This window comes from Saccopteryx leptura, chromosome 3 (genome assembly GCF_036850995.1).
Source record: "Saccopteryx leptura isolate mSacLep1 chromosome 3, mSacLep1_pri_phased_curated, whole genome shotgun sequence".
Taxonomy (NCBI): domain Eukaryota; kingdom Metazoa; phylum Chordata; class Mammalia; order Chiroptera; family Emballonuridae; genus Saccopteryx; species Saccopteryx leptura.
In genome coordinates this window covers 73,896,445-73,917,663 of record NC_089505.1, presented here as the reverse complement: position 1 = coordinate 73,917,663, position 21,219 = coordinate 73,896,445, and the positions used below count along the sequence as shown (strand labels likewise).

The window sequence follows — 21,219 nt, the reverse complement described above, 5'->3', positions numbered from 1 at the left end:
GTTCTGAGACTGAGGGTTTCTGTCTCAGGGTCTCTCTCTTTAATGACAGCCCTCCTGGACTCTCATCCTCCCCTTGCTTCTGGAAGCAGGGGAGCCTCCACCATGCCCCGACACTCCCTACCAGGATCAGTGTGTATTCTTTGCTTCTTGGTTTTTGAGACCTGTTTTGTTGGTCCAAAGTTGATTTTTCACAATGATTCTTCCTAAATTAATTTGTAATCGAGTTTTGTGGTGTGAGCTGTAAGTCTCTGCATCTGCCTATTTTGCTGCTGTAAAGCCAGTATCCACGGCCAGGGCCACCATCAGAGCAGCCCAGCCCTTGCAGGTTCGCATTGGATTTGGACAGTTGGTAAAGAAACAACGGAGCCACAAACTGGTGGGCCATAGTCTTTAATTCTGGCTTGCACCTGGCGGGCAAGTAAAAACGCACACTGAGCTCCAAAACCCACTGACATTCAGTGCTCACAAAGCCACTCACTTATCCGAGTTTCCTAGAATGAAAGATTTCTAGCTCACCAGCCTTATTCTCCTCAGTTCCCCATCTCCTTCCTTTTCCAGCATCAAACTGCACAAACTGGCCTCTCACTCAATACTCTGCCATCTTGGCTGCTTCTCCTGGCCACATGGCCTCTTTCCACTGCTCTCTGCTCTGCTCCCTCTGCTCTCTCATCTAATGATAATCTCAGGAACCAAGAGTGCAAGCTCCTATTCTACCTCTATTTTATACCGTAGAAATCCAAACCTTTAATCCAATATACAAAATAGGGAAGTCTCTAATACAAAGTCACTTCTCTGAGGCATGATTGGATTGTACCGCCCTACATCAAAAAGGGTAGGAATGGCTTAATCCCAAAACCAAGCCCCAGGCTACAAGGATTCTCAACACACATTAATATCACCTGGGCAACGGCCTCCACGTGGGCAGCGCCGTCTTTAACAAAGTGAGCATAATATATTTTATCTGCCCAACAGCTGCCATCTTGGAATCCCCAAGATTCTTTGATAAAAGGAAGAACAAATGAAAGAAGAAAGGTCTGGAAACTATTTCTGCCAGTGGATCTTGTTTCCAATACAGGATTTGGGGACATTTTGCTAGAAGCTACCTTGTTCCCCCCAAATATCAACCTCGGCCTCCTTTTCAACCCTGAGTAGCTCCTAAGTCTCCGAATCAGTGCCCTCACTGTAGGAGAGGGAAACATTGGGCGAATGAGTGTAAATCTGAATATAATGTCAAAGGACAGGTGATTCAGAGAGACCACGGTGGCAAAAGTGGCGGTGGCTGGGTCAGGCCCTAACAGGTGGCAGCTGCAGCTAAGGGTCAGGTGATTCGGGGAGGTAGACAAAAAAACCTTTCCTGCCTGCGTCAACTAAGTTTGCTGCTGGGCTAGAGATAAGATGAAGAGGTCTTGGCGTTGTCAGTTTGGGCTGCCAGTTGCAGCAGCTATTAGAATTTGAGAATGAATAGAAGACTTAGGTATTTGGAAAGTTGCAGTTTTTTCTTGTTATTGTCTAATTTTATTTGATGTTTTAGCTACACTATCATATTGTCCCCTATTCTTTGTCTGAAAATTGAGGTGGGAGACACCTGTTTGAATGTAGCTAAACAAAATTTTATGTGGCTGCTTCGAGATTTTTCTGGAGAGAATATTGTCTATTCTCATCCTTCTTCTGTCTCTCTCAGAAAAATGGCCTTACTAAAATCAAGCACGCATCTTTCTAACATGGTTCTCTGAAATCCCAGGTTTGTCTCTAATTTTACTGATTCGTCTGATTCTTGTTTGTGTTTAATCTTTGTTTAATGTTGTCTAAAATGTGATTCTTTAAGACCTGAATTAAGTTCTTGCATGCAAAAACTGGAAATGCCGGCTCTAATATTAAAAAAAAATAAAATAAAATGTGGATTCTAAGACTTGCTAATTTCCCAAACAGCTGCAAACTGCAAGCTGCTCCAAGGTGCAAACTGCTGCAAACCGTCAAGAAGGGTGAATTTGATTAAAATTTTTTTTGCAATGGGAAAATAATTAAAGTCATACTGGATTTTTACAGACTTAGTGTACTTCCTTGATTGCCTGTTAATTAGTGGGGTAGAAATGTTTTGAAAAATATAGAAATCTTACTTGGAAAAGCATTTACTATATCTTGTTAAAATTTAAATAAAGACAGGTATTTCCTTACAATCCTCAGGGTCAAGGTATTATAAAGTGTACCCAGCAAATGCTTAAAGTTTAATTGTAAAAAATATAAAAAGGAGAGCATATCCTGAAAGTCCTGCAAATTTACTTTATCATGCTTTTTATTTTAAAACCATTTTTGAATGTTGTTGTACAGGGCCATTCAGCAACCAAAAGACTCTGGAATTCTATAAGGAGTGCCAAACCTATTTCTCCTGCAAACTCCTACCATCCTTCATTTGATCCAGCTAATAACGCTGTCCTGTCTTTCCCATAGCTCCAGATATACAAAGAAAGTTTATATAGGTGGAGGAGGGCCCTCAAACCCCACAGCCAGATCTTCTGATCATGACTTTTAAGTTCTTTTTTTTTCTTTTATTTATTAAATTTAATGCAGTGACATTGATAAATCAGGGTACATATGTTGAGAGAAAACATCTCCAGATTATTTTGACATTTGATTGTGCTGTATACCCCTCCGCCAAAGTTAAATTGTCTTCTGTCACCTTCTATCTGGTTTTCTTTGTGCCCCTCCCCTCCCCCAACCCCTCTCTCCTTCTTCACCCCATCCCCCCACCCCCCACCCCTGTTGCCATCACATTCTTGTTCATGTCTCTGAGTCTCATTTTTATGTCCCTTCTATGTATGGATTCATATAGTTCTTAGTTTTTTTTCTGATTTACTTATTTCACTCCGTATAATGTTATCAAGGTCCATCCATGTTATTGTAAATGATCTGATGTCATTATTTCTTATGGCTGAGTAGTACTCCATAGTATATATGTACCAAAGCTTTTTAATCCACTCGTCCTCTGACGGACACTTGGGTTGTTTCCAGATCTTCGCTATTGTGAACAATGCTGCCACAAACATGGGGGTGCATTTCTCCTTTTTGAGCTGTTCTATGGTGTCCTTGGGGTATATTCCTAAAAGTGGGATAGCTGGGTTAAAAGGCAGTTCGATTTTCAGTTTTTTGAGGAATCTCCATACTGTTTTCCACAGAGGCTGCACCAGTCTGCATTCCCACCAGCAGTGCAGGAGGGTTCCCTTTTCTCCACATCCTCGCCAGCATTTATTCTGTGTTGTTTTGTTGATGAGCGCCATTGTGGCTGGGGTGTGAGGTGATATCTCATTGTGGTTTTAATTTGCATTTCTCTAATGATTAGTGATGTTGAGCATTTTTTCATATGCCTATTGGCCATCTGTATGTCCTCTTTGGAGAAATTTCTATTCATCTCTTTTGCCCATTTTTTGATTGGATTGTTTGTTTTCCTGGTGTTGAGATTTACGGATTCTTTATAAATTTTGGTTATTAACCCCTTATCAGAGGTATTGTCAAATATGTTCTCCCATTGTGTAGTTTGTCTTTTTATTCTGTTCTTGTTGTCTTTAGCTGTGCAAAAGCTTTTTAGTTTGATATAGTCCCATTTGTTTATCCTGTCTTTTATTTCACTTCCCCATGGAGATAAATCAGTAAATATATTGCTCTGAGAGATGTCGGAGAGCTTACTGCCTATGTTTTCTTCTAAGATGCTTATGGTTTCACGGCCAACATTTAAGTCTTTTATCCATTTTGAGTTTATTTTTGTGGGTGGTGTAAGCTGGTGATCTAGTTTCATTTTTTTGCAGGTAGCTGTCCAATTTTCCCAACACCATTTGTTAAAGAGGCTGTCATTACTCCATTGTATTTCCTTGCCTCCCTTGTCAATTATCAGTTGTCCATAGAACTGTGGGTTTATTTCTGGGTTCTCTGTTCTGTTCCATTGATCTATATGCCTGTTCTTATGCCAGTACCAGGCTGTTTTGAGTACAATGGCCTTGTAGTATAACTTGATATCAGGAAGTGTGATACCTCCCACTTTATTCGTCTTTTTTAAGATTGCTGAGGCTATTCGTGTTCTCTTTTGGGTCCATATAAATTTTTGGAATATGTGATCTATATCTTTGAAGTATGTCATTGGTATTTTAGTTGGTATTGCATTGAATTTATAAATTGCTTTGGGTAATATAGACATTTTAATGATGTTTATTCTTCGTAACCATGAGCACGGTATATGCTTCCACTTGTTTGTATCTTCCTTGATTTCTTTTATCAATGCTTTGTAATTTTCCGAGTACAAGTCTTTAGTATCCTTGGTTAAGTTTATTCCTAGGTACTTTATTTTTTTGGTTGTAATTGTGAAGGGGATTGTTTCCTTATTGATTTTATATCCTGCCACTTTGCTGAATTCATTTATCAGGTCCAGTAGCTTTTTGACTGAGACTTTAGGGTTTTCTATATACAATATCATATCATCTGCAAATAATGATAGTTTTACTTCTTCTTTTCCCACTTGAATTCTTTTTATTTCTTCTTCTTGTCTGATAGCTGTGGCTAGGACTTCCAGGACCATGTTAAATAAGAGTGGTGAAAGGGGGCACCCCTGCCTTGTTCCTGATCTTAAGGGTATTGCTTTTAATTTTTGCCCATTGAGTGTGATGTTGGATTTTGGTTTCTCATAGATGGCTTTTATCATATTGAGGTATGTTCCCTGTATTCCCACTTTGCTGAGAGTTTTGATCATGAATGGGTGCTGGATTTTATCAAATGCTTTTTCTGCATCTATTGAAATTATCATATGGTTTTTCTCCTTCTTTTTGTTTATATGATGAATCACATTGATTGATTTACGAATATTGTACCATCCTTGCCTCCCCAGAATAAATCACACTTGATCATGGTGTATGATTTTTTCCATATATTGTTGGATCCGGTTTGCTAATATTTTGTTGAAGATTTTAGCATCTATATTCATCAGAGATATTGGCCTATAATTTTCTTTCTCTGTGTTGTCTTTGCCTGGTTTTGGAATCAGAATTATGCTCGCCTCATAAAAGGAGCTTGGAAGTCTTCCTTCCTCTTGAATTTTTTGAAATAGTTTGAGAAGGATAGGAGTTAGTTCTTCTTTGAATATTTGGTAGAATTCTTTTGTGAAGCCATCGGGCCCTGGACTTTTCTTTGTTGGGAGTTTTTTGATAACTGTTTCGATCTCCTTTGTTGTCATCGGTCTGTTTAGGTTTTCTGATTCTTCCAGATTGATTTTTGGAAGATTGTATGTTTTAAGGAATTTGTCCATTTCATCTAGGTTGTCTAGTTTTTTGGCATACCGTTCTTCATAGTATTTTCGTACAATATTTTGTATTTCTGTTGTGTCAGTTGTTATTTCTCCTCTCTCATTTCTAATTTTATTTATTTGAGTCCTCTCTTTTTCTTGGTGAGTCTAGTTAAAGGTTCATCAATCTTGTTTACCTTTTCAAAGAACCAGCTCCTAGTTTCATTGATCTTCTGTATTGTTTCTTTAGCCTCTATGTCATTTATTTCTGCTCTGATCTTTATTATTTCCTTCCTTCTACTACATTTGGGCTTTACTTGCTGTTCTTTTTCTAGTTCTTATAGATGCAGGGTTAAGTTGTTTATTTGAGCTTTTTCTAGCTTCTGAAAGTGTGCCTGTAGTGCTATGAACTTCCCTCTCAGCACTGCTTTCGCTGTGTCCCATAAATTTTGAGTTGTTCTATGCTCGTTGTCATTCGTTTCTAGGAATTTTTTTATTTCTTCTTTGATGTCATTCTTAATCCATTCATTATTTAACAACCTGCTATTTAGTTTCCATGTGTTTGAGAATTTTTGAGCTTTTCTGTTGTGATTCATTTCTAGTTTCATGCCGTTGTGATCGGAGAAAGTGCTTGATATGATTTCAGTCTTCTTAAATTTGTTGAAAGCACTTTTGTGCCCTAACATGTGGTCTATCCTAGAGAATGTACCATGAGCACTTGAAAAGAATGTATATTCTGCTGCTTTAGGGTGAAAGGTTCTGAAGATACCTATTAAATCGAGTTGATCTAGTGTTTTCAATAAGTCTGCTGTTTCTTTGTTAATTTTCTTTCTTGAGGATCTATCTAGTGATGTTACTGGGATATTGAAATCCCCTACTATTATAGTATTGCTGTTGATCTCGCCCTTTAAATCCATCAAAGTCTGCTTTATATATTTAGGTGCTCCTATATTAAGTGCATAGATATTTATAATAGTTATATCTTCCTGTTCTATTACTCCCTTTATCATTATGTAGTGGCCTTCTTTATCTCTTACTATATCCTTTGTTTTAAAGTCCAATTTGTCTGATATAAGTATTGCTACCCCAGCTTTTTTTTCATTTCCGTTTGCATGAAACGTTTTTTTTCCATACTTTTACCTTCAATCTATGTGTGTCTTTTGTTCTAAGGTGTGTCTCTTGTAGACAACATCTGTATGGGTCCAGTTTTCTTATTCACGCAGCTACCCTATGTCTTTTGATTGGATCATTTAATCCATTTACATTTAAGGTTATTATTGATATGTAGTTGTTTATTGCTATTTTCTTCTTTAAAGGTGTATTCCTTTTTTTGCTGTATTCTTTTCCTACTTTGATCTGTTTACAACAGGCCCCTTAACATTTCCTGCAGCATTGGTTTGGTTGTAATGAATTCCTTGAGTTGTTTTTTGTCTGGGAAGCTTTTTATTTCTCCTTCGATTTTAAACGATAGCCTTGCTGGATAAAGTAGTCTTGGTTGTAGGTTCTTGTTCTGCATTACTTTGAATATTTCTTGCCATTCCCTTCTGGCCTCAAGTGTTTCTGTTGAGAAGTCAGATGTCATCCTTATGGGGGCTCCTTTGTAGGTGATAACTTTTTTTTCTCTTGCAGCTTTTAATATTTTCTCTTTATCGCTTAGCTTTGGTATTTTAATTATGATGTGTCTTGGTGTAGGTTTCTTTGGGTTTCTCTTTAATGGAGTCCTGTGTGCTTCTTGGATTTGTGAGAGTATCTCTTGCATTAATTTAGGGAAGTTTTCAGCTATGATATGATTGAACAAAGTCTCTATCCCTTGTTCTTTTTCTTCTTCTTCAGGAACCCCTATGATGCGGATGTTATTTCTCTTCATGTTGTCACAGAGCTCTCTAAGAGTTTCCTCTGACTTTTTGAGTCTCTTTTCTCTTTTCTTCTCTGCTTTCATGCCTTCATTCTAGTTGTCCTCTAACTCGCTGATTCGATCCTCTGCTCTATCTATCCTGTTTTTAATTCCTTCCATTGTGGTCTTTATTTCTGATATTGTATTTGTCATCTCCAACTGATTCTTTTTTATACTTGCTATTTCTTTATTTAGGTTTTCATACTGACCGTCCATTGTTGTTCTAAGATCCCTAAGCATCCTTACAATCATTATTTTGAACTCCGCATCTGGAAGTTTGATTATTTCCATATCACTCAGTTCACCTCTCGAAGGTGTCTCTTGTGGTTTCATTTGGATTGCACTTTTTTGTCTTCTCATCCTCTTTTTTGGGTGTTTTATTTATAGATTTGGTTGAGTCTAGGCTTGGTGTTGTCTGCCTCCAGTTTTCAGTTGTGTTATTTCTAGGTCTTCTTGGGTTGGTATCAGCTGTTATCTGTAATCCATTTTCGGATTTGGGCAGTTTTGAAGTCTTGATTTGTTTGTTTTCTTAACAGGTGATTGTCTTGTTTACTGATCTCAGCAGGGGGCTTCCTTGAAACTGTATCCAGGAATGCCATGGGTGTAACCTGAGACTCTGAAGGCCTCTTTAGCCAACTAATCTCAGTGGGTGCAGGGTGTTTTCTCAGCTTCAGTAGAGGGAGGTGTATCTCAGATCTCCATGGAGACCTGAGTTACTGCCCATCCTCCCCACTTCTTGTTTTCAGCTGTGTCTTGTTGCGCTGATTGGAGCTAGACAGATGTCCGGAGATCTCTGATCCGGAAGCACTTCAGCTCTGTTTTGTGAAAGGTTCAGTCCCTCCCCCAGCTATGGCCGCCTCCAGCACGGATGATTCAGCCCTTTTAGCTCGTCTCTTGCATTCCTTAACCCCTCATAGTCTGTCCCTCTCTCCTTCCTATCCGCTTGGGAGATAAGCTGGTCTTTTCAACACACCTCGCTCTCTAGTCGCCAGGCAAGTGGCTGTGAGCAGTAGTTTCTGCTCCCCTCCCTCCGAGATCCTCTCTGGGCTCTCAGCCCCACCACCCCCTCCGTTCCGGCAAGCAGAGGAGGTTCAGGGGCTTCCTACCAGAACTCGTGTGGTTTCTTCTTTGCTCCTTGGTTTTTGAGAGCCGTTCTTGCAATTCAGAGTTGGTTTCTCATGCTGATTTTTCCCAAATTGATTTGTATTCCAGTTTGGTGGTGAGAGCTGGGCGTCTGTGTATCCGCCTACTCCGCTGCCATCTTTTTCTCCCGACTTTTAAGTTCTATAATGACCAAGAGGAACAGGAAAAGGAAGACAGAGCCCAAAGAGATCAGGCAAAATACCAGCTCTTGGAATACACCCCTAAAGGCTCCAACGCCCCTATGGACCCTCATAAGCCTCCATCAGGGCCGTGCTTCATTAGTGGAAAGGAAGGTCATGGGTTAAAGCCTGGCTTCTCAGCCTCCACCAGGGCCATGCCCTTGCTGTGAAAAAAAGGGACACAGGAAGGTAGGCTGTCCCCTCACTCCTCCAAGGGAGGGTTCAGTCTCTTCCAGCCTATTCCAGCCACTTGTGTCCTAAACTTGCCCAGCCTGCTGAGACTTGCCACTGAAGACTAAAGGTGCCCAGGGCCATTAGCCCCTTCTCACATCACCACGGACGAGCCTAGGATAATTTTGCAAGTAGCAGGTAAGGCAATCTCAGTTCTTATAGACATGAGACATGAAGCCCACTTACTCTGCCTTTCCTGAATATTTGGGTTGTGCCCATCCCTCAAAGATCTCTGTTATGGGTGTTGATGGCATTATTTTTTTCTCCCCATTTGCCATGGATCCACTGCCTTGTTTAATACATAGTGTCTCCTCCTGCCTCAATGCCCCATGGGGCTGGGATATTCTCCTAATTTAGATCACCTCCCTCTCTCTCTCTTTCTCCTTTTCTCTCTCTCTTTTTTTTTTTTTTGCCCACTTCTGTTACAAATTTACCTCTGCCCCCCAGCATAGTGTATCCCAAGGTTCTCCTCACCACCACATGGCTGGAAAGTTCCAGGGAAGGGCCCGTTGGGTTTATCTCTCCATGTTAAAGGAAACAGAAGCCGCATTTAAATACATACTGCAGATAGCCCTTTAAATCTACCTGAATCATTGCCAGCTAGAAGCAGTGGTCACTGGGACTTGGATTCTAGCTGTAGAGTGTGGAATGTGACCACAGTTCCAGTGCGTTGCAGACTTTTCCTGAATGTATGTGACTTTTGCTCCTTGGTATAGTTCTCAGACTGAAGTGGGGTTGGGTTATATTTATAAATAATGTGGATCAGTGATGGTGTCAACATGGACCTGGTAAAATTACAGTAACATATTAAGGACATACAAAACTACAAAGATTTTATTTTAGATCTTGCTGTATTAGCTAAGACAATGCTTGATAATCTAATAGGCATAATTCACTTCATTGTATTGAGACACTTGTTTTATTATCGGTTAGTAATGGTTATTTTAACTTTGTTATTTATTTTATATTTTTACAGTCTTCCTCTGAATCGGTACATGGAAATCAGATGAGTATAAATCCCAATACATGAATCAAAGTTTAAAATAATATAAAAGGGTGATATATCTGGGACCAAAAATCAACAGGGTTTTGCAGTTAGATTTTGAGGGAACAGAGGTGTTGGGAACTGGCTTCTCCCCAACTCCCCATCTTGCTTACAAAAATGCTAAGCCTTCCCCACACCCCCATGTGATGCTTGGCTTCCTCCCACCCCCATATTCTCCAGAAAAGACTGCAAGCAAATTTCCTCTTTATGTAAAGTTAGGGTGTTAAGTATTGGTGGGGGTTTTTTGCACTCAGTGTAATTCTAAGATTGCCTTGGAAACTATAATCAGAAAAGTCATTGATTTGCTAATGGCCCACTTTGCCCTGTAAATAAAGGAAAATGCAGTTTCTTGAGGCAAACATGTTTTTCTGCTAGGGTGGTGTTTCTGCCAGCAGTATTTACAGAGCACTCCCGAACCCATCTTTTAATTCTTTAAGTCTATTTTCTTTAATTCTGCATTGTTCTTGCTCGGGACCTGAATATACTCATCACATGGATCTGCAACAATTCACCTGGCACCTTCCGTCTAGGGCTGATGCTTAAACGACACGAGCTGTTTTTAGCTCCTGAGGCTGATATACTCAGACCAACCAAGCTACCTCAGTACTATGGCTGATGTACGAATGAACTGAACCAAAGCCTAAATTGAGCCACATGCTGCAAAAGAGTAATTGAGAGAGCAGGGGGAGAGGATGGCACAGAGAAGAAAATAGTCACTACTCTTGTAGCCCTGACCAGGAATCAAACCTAGGATGTCCCTATACCTGGTTGATGCTCTACTGAGCCAACCACTCAGGGCCTCTTTGATATTTTTGTTCAGGTTTTTGAACATAAGTAAATACAAGCGTTCTTCTGAATTCCACTTATTAGTGAGACTACTTCATTAAAATAATTTTTTTTCCTGACCTGTGGTGGCACAGTGGATAAAGCAATGACCTAGAATGGTGGCATCACTGGTTCAAAACCCTAGGCTTACCCAGTGAAGGCACATATGTGTGTTGATGCTTCCTGATCATCCCCCCTTCTCTCTATCTGCCCTTTCTATAAATGAACAAAATCTTTTAAAGAATAAATTTTTAGACAAACCTTTAATAAATTAAAATGAACAGTGTGCATTTAAGAATCTGCCATTCCTCATCAGTTGCCTCAGTGGTAGAGTGTCAGCCTGGTGTGTAGATGTCCCAGGTTCAATTTCCTTCAGGGCACACAGGAGAAAAGCCTATCTGATTATCTCCCCACTCCCCTCTCAGTTGCTTCCCTCTCTCTCTCTCTCTCTCTCTCTCTCTCTCTCTCTCTTTCTCTCTCTCTCTCTCTCTCTCTCTCCATTTTGGAGTCATCGCTCCATTGGATTGAGTTGGCCTTGGGTGCAGAGGATGGCTCTATGACATCCACGTAAGGTGCTGAGAAACTCTTGGTTGATGAGCAAGAGAGTAATGCCCCAGATGGGCAGAGCATTCCACCCTAGTGGCTTTCTGGGTATTTTCTGCTCAGGGTGCATGCAGGAGACTGTCTGCCTCCTCTCCTTTCAGTAAATAGAACAAAAAAAATGAGCCTATTTTCCTAACTGATGTAGTCTTTGTATTGTCTATGTCAAATAAAAATTTCTTTTTCTGTCCTTATCACTATTTTAGGAATTCTACAGCTGTGTTCTTTTATCAATCACTTCACTGTGCTAAATAGTAAATTTCTCGTAACATTGTTGACCACTTTTGATACATTCACTTGCCATCTGATTATCTTTGAAAGTATCTGTTCAAGATCCTTTCATGTTTTTAAAATTGTGGACTTTTAGAAATTTTATGATGTGGATACCAGTCTTCCCTCCACACTTTCCACAGAGATAAAGAAGGAGGAATAGACAAGAACAGGTAGAAAGGGAGAGAGATGAGAAGCATCAATTCTTCCATGTGGCATCTTCGTTGTTCATTGATTGCTTTCTCATATGTGTCTTCACTGGCAGGCTATGTAGCACAGTGAGTGACCCTTTGCTCAAGCCAGAGCTAGCTTGCCCTCAAGCCTGTGACCTTCATCTTCAAGCCAGTGTCTTTTGGCTCAAGCCAACAACCCCACACTCAAGACTGGTGAGTAAGCACTCAATTCAACTACCTCAGGAACTTGAACCTGAGTTCTCTGCATCCCAGTCCAATTCAAGTTCCACTGCCCTACCGCCTGGTCAGGCTGAATACCAGTATTTAAACAGATAAAACTTGTGAGGTATGTGTTTAGATTCCTTGTACGTATTAATATTTACTTACTCATGCATGCCAATGGTCCTCTAAGTGTTCCAACATCATTTGTTGGAAAGAATATGCGTTCACAGTCAAAGCCTTTGTTTCTTTCTCAAACAGTTGAATGTATTTGATTTGTGCAGGTCTTTTAGTGGGATCTCTATTATGTTCCATTTATCTGTATTATGCTTTCCCAATATTGCCAATACAAATACTACATATAAGTTTTAAAATCTTTTGATGTAAACCTTGTAGGCTGGTTCTTTTCAGTTAGAATTTGTTCTTCCTATATTAAGTGTAGAAACCCAGCAAATATTATCTTTACCAAAATATCGATGGTAAGAGATTTTATATTGTCTACCCCTATTTAGTGGTGTGATAAGAGACTTCAATTTCAAGGTGTCTGTTCTAAAAATTATTGCCAGTATTTAACAAGAGGAACTTAGTACAACCCAAAAGATGGATTAAGATGCAAAATAACTCATCATTACTCCTTAAATTAATTGATGATATAAATGAGAAAAATACATCAGAGAAATGGTCACAGAACAGAGAAAATCGAGAAAACATGATGTCTTAAACTGATATTGTATTGTGGGTTGAGTACTACAACTTGGGAAAAAACAGTGGAAAATTTTGTGAACTTAGAGATTCCTCAGTTTGACAAATGTACCATAGTTATATAAAATGTTCACATGATAGGAACTTGAAGTATCCTGCTTGAGAGCAGACTCCTCTGGCTGTGCACACCCTCACCAGCTTGAGTGTGGATGGCCTGCTTTGCATGGAATTATACACATGACCCCACGGTCGCTAACTTGAACCCAACGTCACTGGCATGTGCAAGGTTTCACTAGCTCCACTGAAGGCTTCCCCACCCGTCAAGGTCTGTATAAGAAAGCAATCAATGAACAACCTAAACCACCCAATCTCTCCCTTCCTCTGTCTCTTTTGTCAATTAAGAAAATAGTTGGAAAGAAACAATTGTGATATAATATTATTTTCCTTCTCATAAAATAATTTCTGTATTATAACATTTATGTATATCTACATGTAATTAATAGTAAGGGGGTATAGAAAAATTATGGGTGAACTAGTAGGATGATAACTCAAGTTACCAAAAAACTATGCATTAAAAAATGGTATGGCCATGCTCAGTTGGTTAGAGCATTGTTCTGAATTGCAAATGTTGCCAATTACGACCCCAAGTCAGGGCATATACAGGAACAGATTGTGTTCCTGTCACTCTCTCCTTCCTCTCTCTCTCTCTCTAAAACACACTAATAAAATAAACAGTATAGAAAATAGGTATACATTTATGAGGGGTACACATAATGGCACTATTTTTAGCATGCCGGCTTTTTCTACCCCCTTCTTATACCTTTCAAGATTTATGTCTCTTTGTCCTAAGCTCCAAGGTCCCATGTTTTCCTCTTTAACTTGTTACTGAAGGTTATTTATTCGACAGCTCCCTTCTTTGACCTATGTTTTTCCCTTAATAAATGTCTTAGAAAGAAAGGGGTATACTTGAAAAACATATTTATGTTTGTTTCTAATATTAAAAAAATTTTACAACCCAAATAATTAATTTATAGTTCATTTATGTTATAATCCCCTCATTTTCCAAATTCTTTAAAAATTTTGTTCACTGATTACAAACAGTAAGTGGGAGCGAGAAGAAATACCAGTTCTTGTCTGACTTATTATTTATGCATTTATTGGTTGATTCTCCACCAGAACTCAAACTTAAAACCTTGATGAAACAGGATGACACTCAAACAATCTGAGCTATCCATCCTAAGCTCATTATTCAAATTCTTACTTTCTTCCATGATTTGTTAGAACCTTTCTTTTTGGAATTAAGGGTCTTTTTTTATTTTTACACCACTAGAGATATAATTATGCCGACATCTTTTGTTGAAAACGTGTTGCAACTCTGAGTTGATGCTTCTCATCCCTCTCCTTTTTTGTCTGGCAGTCCCTGTCTGTCCTTTTATTGCTCACTTAAAAAGAAAGTACATACGTATTAAATTTTAATGTCCTATACATACTGATTCACCTTAAATCCTAGGTAGTTTATATTATAATTTTGCAATGATACTTGGAGTCATTTAAAAATTAAACCATACCCTACAAAAAATTTTAAATTATACTTCATTTTTACAGCTTTACATCTATAATTTATATTTATATATAACATTTATTATACATAGTAATTTTGAAAGTTATTGACGTTTACTAAGTTTACACTTCTGACATCATGAAAATCCAGTTTCTAGAAAACTTTATGACCTCATACATAAAGTAATTAAGTGGTTGTAGTATTTTTGTTATGTTTTATAGATCTTTTCTATATTTGAAATACAATCCTTTACCAAATACTTGTGTAAATATTTTCTTCCAAACTCAGGCTCTAGGCTGCAACTATGAGTTGATGTTTCTCATCTCTATCCCTTTCTGTTTGTCCCTGTCTGTACTTTTTTATTGCTGACCAAAAAAAGTACAAACGTATTAAATTATAATTTAGTAAAATTTTTTATATTTTTGATGATTCATCCTTTATTTTCTTCACCCAGAGCTCTGCATAAGTCAGGTTCAAAAAATTTCTCCCATTTACTTTGATAAGTTTTATATTTTCACTTTTTACATTTAGATCTGTGATCTATTTTGACTTAATTTTTGTTTAGGGCTTGAGTTAAGGGTCTTAATTTATATTTGTGCCACTAGAGATACAAATATAACACCATCTTTGGTTGAAAAGACGTACTACTCTGGCTCCCAGGTATTTCGGAGGAAACAGATGACTGCCTGTCTTTAGTTTGAGTAGCGTTGGGGTCAAATAGCATCTAAGCTTCTGTAGACAGCAACTACCGTGTCCCGACTGTCCTGGTCTTTGCGGGTCACACTATGTAATGGATGAAAGCATTTAGTATAATCATGGTGTCAGGATCAGGTTCGGGATATAAAGGACTCGGGATGGTCCTCATGTGAGGGTGGCTGGTCCCGCTGTGGGAATAATAAGGGTGTGTGGTCAGTGTCTGAGGTGCAGACATTGTCGTCAGGTTGCAGTTTTGAAGGCCCAGGCCCCCAGGGTGGTGATGGGCATGAGGTTCCAACCTCTGCAGTTGGGATAGAAAGGAATCCATAGCCTTGCACCGCTTGAGTATACATGACAGTTTTCCCTATTGTTAAACTTTTGTTGTTTGCACTGGGCTTGCTATGAATAATGCTGCTGTGAAAATTCTTATACATACATTCTGGGTCAGATATACCTTTATTGGCTAGGGCAGTGGTCCCCAATTTTGAGGGAGGCCAAGGACTGGTTTAATGTCAGGAAATATTTTCACAAACCGGCCTTTTGGGTGGGACGGATAAATGTATCACGTGATCAAGACAAGTGTCAAGACTGAGTCTTAGACGGATGTAACAGGGAATCTGGTCATTTTTCAAAAATCAAACATCGTTCAGACTTAAATATAAATAAAACAAAAATAATGTAAGTTATTTATTCTTTCTCTGCGGACCGGTACCAAATGGCCCACAGATTGGTACTGGTCTGCGGCCCGGGGATTGGAGACCACTGGGCTAGGGGATAGATATAGCTTAGATAAAATGTCAGAAAATGTGGTCAAGCCCAGGGCAAGCAGTTAGATGCCCTCTGTGTTTTAGCCTTTCATACAAGGGCCACCTAACTGCAGTGCAGAGCACACCCATTGGTCATTTTTGGTTGACACTTTTGCACTGCAAAGGCAGAACTGATTCCCACAATCCTATACCTATGGTCCTCAGTGCCAAAAATATGTATGTGTTCCTTTGCAGAAAATATTTGCAAAGACCTGCTCTTAGCTTTTAATATGTAGCAACAGACACTTTTTAATTTCATTACCCACACACGTTCTTATTTGCTGACATAATCTTCATTTTATTTATTATCCATCCCCCTGACAAAGTGACCTATATAAAGTGTATAAATTAAGTCCTGCTGTCTCTTAGTCAAACAAGGTGGCCCCAGTTCACATCAATATTGCCATGTAGGAGTTCCAGGCCAGGGATGTCAACCTGGTAATTGGATAATCTGGAAACACCACCAGGCAGCAGAGGGAGAAGATCTAACTGTTTATTACTTACTTTTGAAGCCTGCTGGTGCCCCGGGGGGGAACCACCCCTAAGTAGCTCACTGCCTCCTCTTTCTGTACCTCCTCAGGGAGGTGAAAGCCACACTAATGACAGCAGAAAACACTGGCTTGTATATTGGAAACTCTTATTTTTCCTCATACACTTTCTCGGAATTTCTAGGGACCAGGCTGTGTTTCTTCAACGCTCACCCTCTAAACTCACAGGTCTCCACCAGTGTAAACAGGGCTACCAAGACTGTCAACAGTCTCTCTCTCTCTTGTTTCTCTCTCTCTCTCTCTCTCTCTCTGTATCTCTCCTTTCCAACAAAACAGATTAGGTGGAAATACCCCTTCCCTGCAAACAATAGCAAAAAATCACTCCTCATATAAGCAGGCAATCTGCAGTTTGCTATTTGCCAACCTTAGGGCAAGCAGCAGCCGTCCATAGACGATACACACAGGAAGCTGTTCCAATACAAGCAAAACTAGAAAAAACCACCTGTTTACCCAAAAAGGGGAATATGAGTTTTAAAGGGGACTCTGGTTTGAAAAGCACCCTGAACCCAAACCTTACATTTTAGCCTTTTGTTGTTTATGGAAAAGGGATGAAGGTCTTATTATTTTCCGTAACTGCTTCCTGCTAGTTATTGTCAGTTGAAGTATTTATGGGGCAGGGAATAGACGAGAGTCCTCAGACCCGGACTGGGTGGACAATGTCTTCAGGCAGTCACTTGCTGGGGAACTCGTTGGTATTGGTGTTGGTGTGCAGCTTGGAGGAGGAAAATGTAACTAGTGGTTTCTGTACCCGCTGACTCAGTCAGCCTCTCTATATACGACTTCTGGTGCACAGGGTGCAGAAGCAGCCTGCAAGAATGAACACTTCAGCGACAATTATATGGGAGGTTAGGAGAGAAGAGGTTAGGAGAGAAGAAGTGGCTAGTTCTCCTGAACCTGTCCCAATTCCCAAAATTGTTTTAAGGGTTTATCAAGAGAGGGGTGAGCTGCACTGCCCTTCTGTGCCGGACTTGCTGAATCCCTGGAATGGGGAGAGACCAGTTGTTGAGGGCTACATCACCATTGGGAGAGAGGTATGTTAAAGCACAGGCTCCTGCCCAGGTAGTAGGAAGGCCAAGGTAGCGTCCTCCCCGCAGAGGAACAACATTCCCTGTTGTGTCAGGCAGGGAGGGAGATGAATTGAGAAGAGGTGAGAAAGAGGGTAGGGAGGTGTGCTCCTTTCTTGGAGTTCTGCTGTCTAGACTGATAATGTAGACGCTATTCCTGTTCCAATAAGGGGAGAGAGATGGGTAGTTGCTTGTTGAGTGCAGCGAAAATGAGGGGGGCACCAGGGTGGAAGGTGATCCAGGGGAAAAGGGAAAGGGAGGAATAAGAAGAATTAAAAGAAGGGGCTTGTAATGTAGGAAAGGAGGGAAACCGGACTGGATGGAGTAAGCAGCCGTTTATCTCAGGAGGGACCTGGTTTCTATTTGCTGAGACAACGGTGTGGTTGTTAACTGTAGAGTGACAGTGATGTTGCATGTTGTGTTGGCAGAGGCCACCTGGAGTGTTCCTGATGTTTTGGTGAAGCGTCCAGGGGCTTGACTTACCCTGTGCTCTCCATACGGAGCACTTTCCAGATTTTCTTTATAGTTTTATCATACATTTAATTGGTCTAAATCTATTTTTAAAGATTTTATTTATTTATTTTTAGAGACAGAAAGAGAGAGAAGGCAGGGAAGAGCAGGCAGCATCAACTCCCATGTGTGCCTCGACCAGGCAAGCCCAGGGTTTCAACCAGAGACCTCAGCATTCTAGGTTGATGCTTTGTCCGCTGCACTGCCACAAGTGAGGCATCATTCTCAATCTTTATACTGTATTTAATTGTGCCTAATTTTTTTGTATCAAATAATCATACATTTTTTATGTGAGGCTTGTTTTGCTTAATTTGAATGTGATGGGCGATTTTTTCCTTTTTTTAATGTGTGTGTATATGTAATAAATGTCAGGTAAACTTATTCTGTAATTCACAGTAAATGTTTTGGAATTGCAAGCCATGAAAGACTTATTCCATGTGCTTCACAAAGGAAGGTGTTTTTTGGTCTGAACAGGCAGTGGTGCAGTGGCTGGATCATCTACCTGAGCCTGAGGACTCAGGTTTAAAACCCTGATATTGCTGGCTTGAGCACAGGGTAGTCAGCTTCAGGGTGGGATCATAGACCTGAGCCCAACATTCCTGGATTCAGCCCAAAAGTCGCTGTCTTGAAGCCCGAGGTTACTGGCTTGAGGAAGGCGTCACCAGCTCCGCTGAATCTCCCTGGTTGAAACACATATGAGAATGATATCAATGAACAACAAAAAGTGCTGCAGCTACAAGTTCATGCTTCTCATCTCCCTTCTTATTTGTCTATTTGTCTGTTTGTCTCTTTGTCTTTCTCACTTAAAAAAAGTGTTTTTCTTTTACCAGCCTTTAGAAATGTTAAAAGAGACAAGGTGGGTTTTTTTCCCGTAGCATGCCGTAGTCTGAGTGCATGGCAGTTGTTCCTACCGATAACTGAACTTGTGTGTTTGCAGTCCAGATGGTTAGGATCCAGCTGCCATGAAAACCTTGTACTTCTGTTTCAGCAGTGCACTTTTTTTGTGTGTGTTTCGGGGAGTTTCATGGGCAAAAATACATAATTTAGACATTTAGCTCAAGGTGACAGTGCTGTAAGTGTGTTTATAACTTCAGTCTGAACAGATGATACGGAAATGTTTTCCACAGTATATGAACCCTTTACATTTCCTCCAGCTACAGACCATTAGTATACAGTGTGATTTATGTGCCTGTTAAAATCTCTTCATAGATTATCACTTTGAGGAATTTTCTCATGTTTTTATTTATTTATAATTATTTTCTTATTTCCTGATTTTGGAGAGAGAGGACAGGAGAGAGCGAGAGACAGAAATATCATTCAGTTCCTGTGTGAGCCCTGATGAGGGATCAAACTGCCAACCCTGTGCATCGAGACGGCACTGACCAGCCAGGCTCTCTGGCCAGGGCCCAATTCTTATTTTTATTTAACAACTTTTATTCATTGATCTGTGAGAGGGAAACATCGATTCATTGTTTCTCCCATCCCTGCATTCACTTGGTGATTCCTATATGTGCTGTGACTGGAAATCAAACCTGAAATCCTGCCCTGGCTCATTTACTCAGTTGTGAAATGTTGGCCCATAGTGTATATGACCTGGTATTGATTACCCAACAGGGCACAGAGGAGCAATGCCCAATTGGTAAGCCACCCCTGCCGCTCTCGCTCGCGATCTCTCTCTTACCCCATACATCCATGGCTTGATTGGAGCCTTGGAGCCAGTTGGTTCCAGGCACCCATGATGGCTTTATGGTCTCTGCCTCAGACTCTAAAAGTTACTGAGCCACAGAAAAACAACCCAGATGGGCAAAGCATGGCCCCCTAGGGGGGTTACCAGGTGGATTCCTTTTGTGTCTCTTCTTGTCCGCCCACTTCTAGCATGGAAGTCTTATTGTCCCAGAACCATTTTTTAAAAAAAGCCATTCTTATCCCCTTCCCTGCAGAACTACCATTGTCATCACATGCTGTCTATGCGTGAGTCTGTGCACAGGCATTTTTTTACGTACCTTTGGCTGATTTGTCTATTGTACTGTCTTAATTATAGTGACTTGAAGCTCTCACTAACTGATAGAAAAATTTTCTCAACTTTAAAAAAAAATGTAAATAAATACCAGTTTAGGATTTTTGTTGGTATTTCACTGGGTCTATATATACATTTGGGAGACTTCACATTTATTTATTTATTTATTTATTTATTTATTTATTTATTTATTTATTTATATATTTAGACAGAGTGCAGAAGAGAGAGAAGGGAGAAACATCAACTTGTTTCACTTAGTTGTGCACCCAGTGATTGCTTCTCGTATGTTACATGTCCCCCCTGGAGCTCATGTGGTGACCTAAGGATCGAGCTGGCAACTTCAGGACTGAACCGGCAACACGGCTGCTCCAGGGAGTCATTCTATTCACTGAACCATCAGCCAGGGTGTAGACATGACATCTTTGCAATGCTTTCACAGTCAAGTTTACCATTTATGTCAGTCTGTTAACATTTCCCTCCAGCTCTTCCTGGCTAGCTCGGTGAGTTAGAAATCAACCAGAAGCACAGAGGTTGCTGGATCAATCTCCAGTCGGGGCACATACAGGAACAGATCGATGTTTGTGACTCTCTCTCTCTCTCTCTCTCTCTCTCTCTCTCTCTCTGTTTCTAATTCTCTTTTGGCTAAAATCCATAAAAAAACAATTTAGAGTTATTTCTCTTATTTCTTTTTTTTAACCCAAAATGTATTTATTTAATATAGTCACCACAGGGGCTCAACCAGAGACTTAATTAAAAAAATAAAACAAAAATGACACCAGCTGAAGATACAGAGTCCTATACAGAAATCAAAGCAAGGACAGACCATCTAAGGAAAAAATAAAAAGCACAGGGACAGAGACCAGACAGCCTGCGTCAGGGATCTTGGCTGGAGACCTACTTGTTTTGTGTTGGTTTCTTGCAGGTACTTCTTAAAGGCTGTGGGGCTTTTCAGAGCTCGGCAGCATGTGTGTTCACTGGGCTGTCAGGGTTGGGTTCTCCTAGCAGGGTCTGGATGGAGAGCAGAATGGTCCTCATGTCATACAGGGCAGACCACTTGTCCTTTAGGATATCCAAGCAGAAGTTACCCTGGATGTCCACATTGGGGTGGTAGCAGGGCGTGTGAAACTTCATTGTAGGCACGCTGTATGGGTAGCCCCTGGGGAACACTAGAAAGAGCTTATATCTCAAGTCTTCATGTACTGTGCCAGCTGCTCCATGGATGGTGCCCACCCATTTGAAAAGGTTGTCTGATTCTGGGAAGGCAGAAGTTCCTTTGTCACCAGACTTCATGAGGGTCATCACTTCCTGCTATGTGAACTCTTGCACACAGGGCCCTGGAGCAGCGACTCCATTGGACTGGGTGGGCTCCTTTCTGAGTTTCAGCAATGCTGGCAGCAGCTGGGTCAGGGTTCTTTGAGCAGCGCTGACAAATACCCAGGAAGTCCAAGAGCATGACTGTAACTGCATATTTTT

The 21,219-nt window shown here is 40.3% G+C and overlaps 1 protein-coding gene and 1 pseudogene across 1 annotated transcript in view; one reads left to right on the top strand and one right to left on the bottom strand.

The window, feature by feature from the left end:
• The window catches only part of LOC136399229 (zinc finger protein 432-like), a 60,560-nt gene that overhangs the window by 24,742 nt on the left and 14,599 nt on the right, over positions 1–21,219 (top strand). The window lies entirely within an intron of this gene.
• Positions 20,695–21,045, bottom strand: LOC136399290 (ubiquitin-conjugating enzyme E2 C pseudogene; annotated as a pseudogene).